At 28.4% G+C, this 11749-nt stretch overlaps 1 protein-coding gene across 1 annotated transcript in view; it reads left to right on the top strand.

Moving 5' to 3' along the window:
* The first annotated feature begins 1817 nt into the window (after positions 1–1817).
* Positions 1818–11749, top strand: part of LOC148301118 (hemicentin-1-like) — a 303741-nt gene continuing 293809 nt past the window's right edge. The window contains exon 1 of the mRNA XM_088273790.1: positions 1818–2182. The gene's annotated coding sequence lies outside the window, so the exon portion shown is untranslated. The remainder of the gene's footprint in view (positions 2183–11749) is intronic.

Raw genomic sequence — 11749 nt, 5'->3', positions numbered from 1 at the left:
GGCTTACGACCTGTGTCTATTTTGTGATCCAGTAGGTACATATACGTACACAATAGACATCCATGTTGGATTAAGGAAAGCTTTTTTAAAGCAGACACTCTTTTATTTGTACGGAAGGTCCAAATCCTGGATTATATTCACATACTTGAGACCCGCCTGAAAACATGATTTTAAAGCAACTTATAATTCTGAATATTTGTTTTTTTCACCAATTTATGTTTGCAAAATTTCAAACTTTTTGCATTTCCATATTTAGACAACAACTCAAAACAAATTAAAAATCATAAATCTTATAATTGGGAAATCAAATATTAAAATCCAATTTACGGCATAGGCGAATAAAAACACTATCATACATATTTTTAAGCCAAATTCACGGCTGGAAAACTACGATTCCTCTCAAATTCAAATCAACAAGGATCCTTGAAATTTAGGGCGAGACGAAATATTTCGGTTTTAATCTTTGGGGAAAACGGAAGGAAGACTGAGGAAATATTTTTCCTTTTACTCCTAATGGTAATTCAAAATCAAAAAAAGGTTCGCTATGTAAAACACGGCTACAAATTTTCGAATCGAAATGTGTTTTAAGATTCATTTCCTCAATTCCCAGGGAGCGCTTGTTTTAAATTTGAAGCATACGTAAATTCGATATGAAGTGATTGATTTAAACTTTTTTCTCCTGGGGAAGAGAAACATTCGATTCGTTACTTTGTATTCGACAATCTGTTTTTTTTTTAATAATACAATGTGCACTGAATTAAATCCTATAATATTACGTACTAATTTTTCGTTTCCGTTTCTACATAGTACAATAGTAATTTCCTAACGCCCTTGTTTTATTCCTCATATCAACTTTATCCTTATAAATAAATTATACTATTAGATTCAAATGAGGAGCGCAGGACTGATAATCATTTATTTTTAATAGTCAATTCTCACTACATCGACCCGATAATGTATTGTTTTGTCATATTTAGTCATAAGTATTTTAAAAATATAAAGTTCTTATTTTTATTTTAAAAACAGATATATCAAATATATTTATCTGTTGATAAATCGGTAAAAAAAAGGTTGTTTAAAATTTCAGTAAAATGTCTAATTTGTAGCATTTTTCAACATACAACTTAGGATGTTAGACAGCTTTAAAATTGTCATAATGGAAACCAATAAAGTATACCCCTTGACAATTTTATTTCTAACAGTTACACAAGCAATGAACACCATTTACTTGCGTTATCGTACAAATTTAAAAAAAAATCGCACGTCTTCAAAAATCGAACATCTTCAAATTATACGAAACATATAAGTAATACTAAAACCATGTTTAAACATAAGTACAAGAACGGTATAAAATCACATTTTTTGTCAAACCTGGTTTTAAAATGTTTTAAATGGTGTTCGTTTTTTTTTAATATGGTCCAAAACTATACACTGGCTGGCTCAAACAATAAATTCATTTACAAAATAAAGAAGAGTGAAAGTAAGAAAAAATGTGAATATTTTTCTCAAATAATTCAAAAGAAGACATCTCATCCGTCACTGTTTTTTTATTTAATATCCAGTCTTACGTTGTATGGGTTTTATATAATTGTTTAATATCCCCGTAATCCTCAATTATTTTCCGGTGTGATTTCAATTATACAATGCTTATCGCTTGAATTTCGCCTATTTATCTAATTGACTAAACATCCAACAATCGCGAGCTTAACTTCCTACAATTTCAGGTGGAACTGAAAGCGTCTGCCGTTTGAGCGTTCGAAATTCGAAAATTCGTATCGGAGGGGGTTGTTTCAGGTTGCTACGGCCAATCCTAGCTCAGTCCGCTTCGCAACTCCGTGGAGCCCTGACGTCTGTTCGCCCGCTCCGGTAGGCGTGCCGTGGGGTATGAAATCACCCCAAGTACATTATAAGTAGGTACTTACCCCGCACAGTACCGGCCGTGGAATAAGTGTGTTCACCCCTGAAAAACATTTTTCGAACAATCATCGTATTGGATGACGTGTAATATGTGGTAATGGACACTTGTTTTGAATGTTTGCTTTTTGTCGTGTTTTTGCGCTTTCGATACTCGTTCGATAAACAAAAGTGTTTGAATAAATTATGTTTTTGTTTGTGTAACGAATTAATTATTTGGCGGTTTACGTGAATGGCGATTTGGAAAAATAACTCAACAGTATTAAAGGTATTATCTATTTTGTTTACTTTTTTAGCTAATTTATATAAATTGATACGAAAACATTTTTCCAAAAAGTTTCTTTATAATATAATTTCATTGTAAATCAAGTTGATGGTTTTTAACTGTTAAAAACTAAATCAACACCGTGTAAAATAAAATATAAGAGGAGAAAACATTTTTTTTTTTAACTTTAACTTTTGGACTATTTAAATATAAATTCTGTGAATTACTTTTTCCATTTGCGGGGAATAGTACTATAAGAAAACTCGAACTCAATCGAATTACAGTCATATTTTTTTCTTACAACAATATCAAAATGATTAATATATAATAAAGTTTTGTATAAATATAGGTGTGTCTAATAAAAAAATTATATTAATTACAGTATTTAATTAAACTACTTTTTGAATATAAAGGAAACATTATCATACAGTCAATCATTTTTTTTATGAAAAACTGCACGAACATTTATAATATACTTGACAACATGCAAGGTCAGGCCCGGACCATTAAATAACCACACGCAATGTCACAGAGAGGGTAAGCAGAGCTTAAATTTGTGGTTTTGTGCTTGACAGGGTGATTTAATTTACGGATTAAATATTATCGTTTTACCACCCACTCTAAAGCATAATTGGTAGTTTCTCTCAAAGAAATATAAATATTTGTTGTACATGTTTGATTTCAATTAATATTGTTATCTTATGGATAGATTTTCTTTATTTTATTTTGTATTTTTTTCTAATGCTACAAATGGGAAATAGAAAACAAATTTATAAGAGCTAAAAATCGAATATACAAAAAACACAACTCAAATACAACATTTATTTTCGTAATATGTATATATATATATATATATATATATATATATATATATATATATATATATATATATATATATATATATATATATATATATATATATATATATATATATATATATATATACATACGACATATTAAGATTTTTAAGAAATCATTTGCAAAGCCACTTTTAATTGGCTTGCCTGCAGGTTGAATAGTAAAGGTAGTGAAGAAAATTGTGAAAAATACGTCTGATTAACTTGGACTAAATGAAAATAAATATTTCTCAAATTCATTTTCCCACTAGCAGGAATCGAACCCGTGACTCCTGTTTTGCAGCGAAGTGTCTACCCAACTACGCCAAATTGCCCGTTTGATAATGTACATTAATATATGGCACTAAAATAATAATTCATTAAAAAAATCTCAACAGAACTACCTATAATATACATCATGTTCATAATCGAAAACAAATATCTTTGATTAAATTGATACACTTCTAGACCACGGTAGACTATTCAACAGACTAAAATAATAGTATTCAAATTTATTTAAATTGTACTGCATGCCAAAAGTATATTGGTACTGCACTCAGTGCCCTCAGAAATACCGAATGATCTTCGTTGCTTAGCTTTTACGTAATTGTCCTGTTCAAACACTTTTACATCAGCATAACAAACTAACCCTGACAAGACCACCATGAGCAAGATGGTTTTTCTTCTCGTTGAAAGTCATGATATCAAACATCTTCCAAAATAGATTGAGATATACTGTAATGAAAATTATACGTTCTCACTCGAGTACAGGTTTTTCAAATTAACTTTTCTCTGTTTTCTTTCTTTAGTATAAAATATCTAAAAAGAGACGATTTTTTGAGGATGGGCTATTTTGTTCGGGCCTTTTCTGAGCTTTTGTTTTACAAAGTTCAATCATGACTAGAACAGTAAATACTCATATTACTCAGTGCTCGCGGTGCTATAAACTTGCTATCTTTAACAAATCGTGTAGATGCCTTCAATTTATATTATTTCCAGACAATTTTTTTTTTCAATTTAAAGGTTTTCAAACTTTATGTGAAATATGTTTCGTTCTTCCCTTTTATATGAAAGAAAATGGATGTCTTAGCATCCCAGAGCTAACGACTTGGCATTTGGCTGGCTTAGGGGTCCACTTTATACGCTTGTGTAACGTTTATCATTCTGAGAATTATTGAACATCCATATTATATTTCGATTTTGTCCGCCTCGTTGTCGATGATGTCGCTGGTCAAATAAAAATAAAGTGGAAAAGCTAAAAATATTGGTTTTAATCTAATAATATATTTAAAATGCAATTCCATCACGATGTGTCAGTGGATAATATTTATTTATTAAGCTTGTTCCGTTTATACATAGGTTAGATTCATTCTGAATTAATTCAATTTAGTATATATATTTTTAGGAGACAGTCTGTAAAAACATTTGAAAAATTTAGATACCTCTATTTTAAACAGTTGATTATTGACAATATTTATATAGTTTTTTGAATGGGTTACTGGATAATTCACCCTAAGGATGAGAAGTCAATTCAAAGGCCCCTCAACTTGATTTGAAACATGTATAGTTCTTTCCTTTTAAATGAAAGAAGAAAGTTTAGGTTTTATGACCTGGCATTTGACTGGCTAAAGCGATCATTTTATCTTTTTTTCCCCTAAATATCTTCATGAAATTTATGTAGATTGAATATAATCTTGATGATTTTTTTTCTTTTATTCGTACTTGTATGCACATCTTCTTTGCCAAGATTAAGTCAAAAATGCCTCATTTCCCCGCTTCGCATAAAAGGGTCTATTTTATTTTATTTCTGGAAATGTTGTCTAAGTAACTACATAATACATATGTAAGTAAATTCCTGAACAATATTAGCTTCAGATATAAGGCTGCCCAGAAAATCTGAGAGAATTAAAAAAACCTCATCCCTTTTATCTTTTAAGCCTCTCTTTATCATTTCCTTTTTTCCAGTCCGCAGAACATCGTATATTACATAAATTGCAAGATTAAGAATTGTAGATTTTTTATGAATACCCAACAAAAGCACACGTTTTCTTAAAATATGATATAAAAGCTCTAACGATGGAAAAAATAACCTTTTTTTCGCAAAAACAATTATTTTTGTGATGAATTTTAAATATTTTCCATTCATAACATTTTATGGATTTTATTATCATTTAAGCATTTTTATTTTTAACATACTATATTTTTATTGAATATTTAATGCTTCTTTGGAAAAAATACCTTCATGTCACAAAACAATTATTTTTTGTTTCGAATCTTAAATATAGTATCATTCATACATTCCTATGTATTTAATTTCTGTTTACGTATTTTTGTTTTTCTACACACTTTTATTTAAAGCTTGTCTAGAAAAAAAATACCTTCATATCATCAAAACAATTATTTATTGTTTTGTTTCTTAAATATTGTATCGTTCATAAATTCTCATGGTTTTTCGAATTTTTTTTTGTTTCTGACATGCAATTAATTTGATATTTAATGCTTGTCTGGAATAAAATACCTCTATTTCACCAAAACATTTTTTGAAAATTGAATCATAAATATTGTATCATTCTTGAATTTGTATGGTTTCCATATCTGTTTAGGTATTTTTTATGTTAACTCTGATTTAACATATCGCTCACTCCTTTTAAGAACGTCACAAATCAAAAATCGTCAATTTTCAGTTGTGTATGTTTTTGGAATGCCCAGAAAATGTACTTTATCCTAGCAAAATAGGCATATTTTTAACTTAAAATTTACTCGCTACAGGGCAGAAAGTGTTGTTTTTGCATTTTGAAAAAAAGGTAGGTATTGTTGAATATATTTTTTTAAATATACTAATTTTTTTTCAAATGGAGAAAAAACCTTCAGGTTTTACCTTAAAAGATCAGTTGCACAGTAAAAAAGTTCAATAAGTGGCTTGATATATTTTTTTTAAACATTGTATTATATTTTTCAACTTTAAAAACGTTATCCTGAAAAATCATATTTTATTTTTATTTATGACGTTCTTGAAAGGAGTGAGCGATATGGGAAATTTACTTGTAAATTTCAAGAATACATCACATTACAGATATCGGTAATGGACAATGATCGTAAATAAGCCTTCTTAAGATAGGTTTTCTTGTAAAAGTTCTTCCCTTTTTCACACATTTTCCTTTTTATAGCTCAAACCTGACGCTTGTTTGAAATTCTACTAAAGACCTGAAAATTATTTTGGAGTGTCAAAATCGTAAATCTACGTTCCAAAAAAACGAGCATGTTAAGGGAAACATATTGAACAAGAAGCCATTACCACCAACCCATTCACTCGAAAGCAGTTTGTGGTCTGGTCGGTTTGCGGTTTTTCCCACTGCTAAGATTTTCCGGAGTAATGGAAGGTATTTCGGAAACGTATTTTATTCATTATTTTTTCTCCTATAAAGCGATATTCCAAACGTTTCTCCATCGTTTTCTTTCGTTTCGATATCCGATGTATTGAATAATTGAGAAGTTTTCTTGCTAACGCCGAAGGCGCGAATACTGTATGAAATATTTATACGGTAAAAGTTGATATCATACGGTTGTAATAAAAAATTCTCCTTTTCCATTCACAATTGATTTTAAGTCACAGTGTTTTTTTTTATTTCTTTTTAAAATAATCAGTGTGAATATTCCGCCAAACCCTTTAACCCGTTAACTACCATTAATTATATCGATTAATTAACTTGGTTCAAGAATGCAAAAAGTTTGAATTAATGAAAAATAATAAAATATTAAATATTCCTGCTTATCTAAATACGGTGGGGATACTTAGTCAGTCATATATGTTTAACAACATTTTTTTATGTAATAAATTAAAATTACAAAAATAAAGAAACAAAAAAAAACCGTGAAATATTTTTTTGGAGAGATGTAGTAGATGAAGATCAGCTCGCTGGCAAACGCAGCACTGTGCTCCAGTGCTGCCACGTGTCCAGCCCCCATTTGTACTCCACAAGCAGCCTTATGATAAGGTTTGAGCGTATATTTATGTTTTAAATACCACATATGTATTATATGAATCATTAATGATGAATCACTAATCATGAATGTATTATATCAAATTTTGTAGCCTTCAGCTATAGTTACTATGCTCTTTATAAAAAAAAAGTGCAAGACTAATATTCTACTTACACGCTTTATCCACCACTGTTTTTCAAACTAGGGGTCGAGAGCAGGTATTTTAAGGGTCAAAATCGGTCAGAAAAATATTAAGTGTAAAACGTCCTGTTACTAATGCAAACGTTTAGATAGTGGGAAATCATATTTTTATTTGTTATAAATTATATGTTTTATTTCTGAAGGTCAATATTGATCATCTCGGCTTAATGTTATAGACTTTTAATTTTAAATATTTGACTTATGAACATAGATGAAGAAGAACATGCAAGTATTTGTATTAACAGGGCTTATGTCACAGCCCGTCATAGGCTGGTTACGTGATCATTTTATACATGTGTAACATTTACCATTCTACATAAATGATCAAAGATTAGGACACACTCAAAATATTGTTGAAAAATTTAACTTAATTTGACATTCATATTACTTTCACGTCGATGCGATTTAGTACGCTATGCATCATTCAGAGTGAATAAAAGTTTTTAAAAATATCGAAGAACACGTTTAATTAGGCGATAGTAACGTTATTAATCTTTATTTTTAGGGGTCACGGCACTAAATGATTTAGAAACAGTGCTCCATAATATACTTAACTATTTAAATACTAACGTTTTTGCAGCATGTTGTTATTCTAAATGAAAGATCAACATTCATAAGTTGCTTATATTGTAAATGCGATTACATTCACATAATAATACATATTTAGTATTACAAACTTCAGGTATAAAACAACGTTGCTTTCACGATGAAAATAGTATTCAAAGGAAAGATTGTGTAACGTACACGTATGCTGAATTTCCAAGGCTAATAGTAAAGTAACATACCACCTGGTGAGTAAAGCTAACACTGCTTCTTATATATGTATAATCTAATGCTATGCCCGCCGTGAATAATTAATTCCAACCCTCTGTTTCAAACTTGGTACTTTGTCAAAAACTCCTTAAAAAAACATTTAATTATATTTCTACTCGCGCTCGTGTTATACAGGGTAGTACAAAATTAGTCACTCTATTAACAGACGTTAAAATTTTGAAAGAAATCGTGAAATGGTATTTAATATTTTTTTTATTGTTTCGGCATAAACTTTGTGGTAAGACATGTTACGATGATTAAGGAAACACTTGTTTTTATACCACGTGAGTTTTATTAATGACTACTAGTTTCGGAAGCTAAACATCCATTGTCCGGTCTGAATAATATTAATAATAATTAAAATAGTTATTATTATTGAGACCCGACAATGGAAGTTTAACTTCTGAAACTAGTAGTCATTTATAAAACTCAAGTGGTATAAAAAGTGTTTCCTTAATCATGGTATTTAATAGTTGAGAATTACGCAAACTAAATATTGGGTTTAATAATTCTCTCGACAAAACTTGAAGTACAAGTAAAAAAAGGTTAACGTAGAATTAAAAAAAATACGTAGATAGTGTGGTAGTAAAAAAATACGTATATATCGGGTTGTGGTCCCGTGGTTAGTGTCGCGGACTCATAATTCAAAGTTTCTCGGTTCGAACCCACTCTACCACAATTTGATACCTATTTCTAATAATGAGCCGCTTAGGCTCACAGACATAGTATGAAATTGAAATATTTGTGTAAATAAGAAAAACACAAATATTTTTCTTTAATAAAATAAATAATATCAATATAAAAGAGCTTTATACAGGGTGGCGCAAAATTGATCACCCTATTGAAAGATGTTATAATCTTTGCAAATGGCTTCGCACGTCAATCGTATATAATATTTGTAAAATTGAGAAAACAGGCCAAAATTTGTGTAAACACTGGCGGTAGCCACTTAACGGATATCATATTTTCCGCCTAACAGAAAATATGGTTATGGTCAAAAAAAATATCCATTATTCAAAATGACTTCTTTTTATTTAGTAAATAATTAATTAATGAACAAAATTAGATGATCCATTTGCACTACTTTAAATTTCATTGTAAACTGCAGTCAAAAATTTAAATATGATTGACGTACAACACTATTTGCAGAAATTATAACATCTTTCAAAAGAGTGATAAGTTTTGCGCCACCCTTTATAATTCTCTTTTTATTCTATTATTCTACGTAAATCTTTTATAACTTGTACTTCGAGTTATGCCGAGAGTATTATTAAAGCCAATATTTAGTTTGCGTAATTCTAGACAATTAAATATCATTACACGATTTTTTCGCTACTTGACATTATTAAGGCCCAGCACTAAATAAATCGCAACTTAATTTTCTTTAAACCTAGTTAAAAAATCTTGAAACGTCATTTGTACATTGAAATTGATTTTATTCTAAATAAATATATATATATATAAATATATTTATATATATATATATATATATTTATATATATATATATATATATATATATATATATATATATATATATATATATATATATATATATATATATATATATATAAATATATATATATACATATATATTTATATATATATATATATATATATATATATATATATATATATATATATATATATATATATATATATATATATATATATAATATATATATATATATATATATATATATATATATATATATATATATATATATATATATATATATATATATATATATATATATATATATATATATATATATATATATATTTATATATAGTGTAATGGTCAGCACGGTCGGCAACCATTCTGGAGGTCCCGGGTTCAATTCCCAAGGGGGGTAAAATGAATAAAAGTGATTTTTTTACTGTAATATTTATTCAATATTACCATGGACTGGTACCTGAATCGGAGGGCTGATAAGATGAAATAAAATTTGAAAAATTGCGACATATTTGTAACATCTCTGTAAAATTTTAAACAAGTTTGTCGTGATTTTTTAACGTATTTTAGCACTGCTCAGTCGCAAAATGCTCCATAGAAAAACCTCAATGCTTTGCTGATGACATCTGTAAAATGTCAGAATTCCATATTTGATACGATGAAAAAAAAATCATTCGAAATATAAAGTGGTTTTGTGTTTATGTAATACTAGTGCAGAGTAAATTAGTATTCTTTTGTTGTATGAAACATTCGAAACTTTTAATTTTCTGCAAAAGTTTTCGATTTTTTAAAAATATTAAATGAAAAAATATTACGTTAACCATAAATAAACAAACAATATACTCGATAATCCGATTTTAAAAAATCCATTGAGATTCACAACATTTTGAGAACGCCCAAATCCCTGTACACTGAATTTCTTTACTTAGAAGTCATTTAATATTCACATTTCAACATAGACAAAGAGCAACGGGTGTTTACAGCGATTATAACTTAAATAAGTACCCTTTTTGTAAGTTTAATAAAAAATGTAATCATGTTTTCAGGTATCTTCCAGTATGTTAAAAGTTCCGAAAGAATCAAACAAAGGTCTCACTACAAAAAATTACTTAACTCATCAATAAATGCTGCCGAGAACTTACATATGAAAGAACGTATCAATTAATTGATAAAAACGTGTTTCAATCATGTGTAAAATGGTGAATGTTATATAAAGTGATCAATAAAACAGGTCGTTAGCTATGAAACACCCAGACTCTATATTCTGCACAACATTTTTAGTACATCCAAATAGTTATTTTTAATTTTTGACATCTCAACATAGATGAAGAAGAATATAGAAGTCTGGGTATTTACAAGGCTTATGACTTATCATAGGCTAGTTGATCACTCAAGTGCATACTTTACACACGTGGAACATTCAACATTCTATCAATGATTGACAACCACATACATTCATATTTTCAAAAATCCAAATTTTCGTATTCTTCTTTATATTTGTTTAAAACCCTAAAGATAAGATATATCAATCTTCCATGGATTTATATTTATAATTCATATTTTTTTACAATTTTCATGAATTGAAAAAAAATAAGTATTTTTTTAAAATCACATTTGACGCCATCTTGTACGATTTCGCTGTAGTGAAATCGGAAAGGCTCCTCCCATTTCCGGTAAAACACAAAATAACCGAGTTCACGGGAAATGGATTCAAACAGTTTTCACGGAGTAATATATGGAAAAACGATAAAGTGCCTACATGATGAAAACAGCATCAATAACCTACAGGAAACACGTCACATTCGCTGTATTGTTTGATTATCGTTACTATTTTCGCTGAATGTAAAATTGTATCACTAACCTTCGAATACACAAAGAGAAAAATAAATTTTTGCTGGTAATTTAAACACGGATCCTTTCAATCCTTAATTTGTAAAGGTTTTTTTTATGTGATCCGTACTTTAATGTTGTTTTGTACTAGATAGTCAAAATACCAAACAAGGATTTTTATTTGGGTAGCAAAATAATTCAGGATGATCGATCAAAATCAGAAATAATAAGCCGGATAAAACAAACAAGGATTGCATTCAATAAGAAATTTAAAAATATTTTTTTAGTATTCGTTAGTTGCGTTATATTAATTGAAATTAATAATATATAAATATAAATAATAAATAATTAATAATTAATAATAAACAATAAATAATAAATTATTAATATTTAATAATTAAAAATAAATAATTAATAATAAATAATCAATAATTAACTATAAATAATAAATTATA

This window comes from Brachycentrus maculatus, unplaced genomic scaffold (assembly GCF_059751285.1).
Source record: "Brachycentrus maculatus isolate JH-2025_06_01 unplaced genomic scaffold, ASM5975128v1 h1tg000604l, whole genome shotgun sequence".
Classification (NCBI taxonomy): domain Eukaryota; kingdom Metazoa; phylum Arthropoda; class Insecta; order Trichoptera; family Brachycentridae; genus Brachycentrus; species Brachycentrus maculatus.
This window is presented reverse-complemented; position numbering and strand designations above follow the sequence as displayed.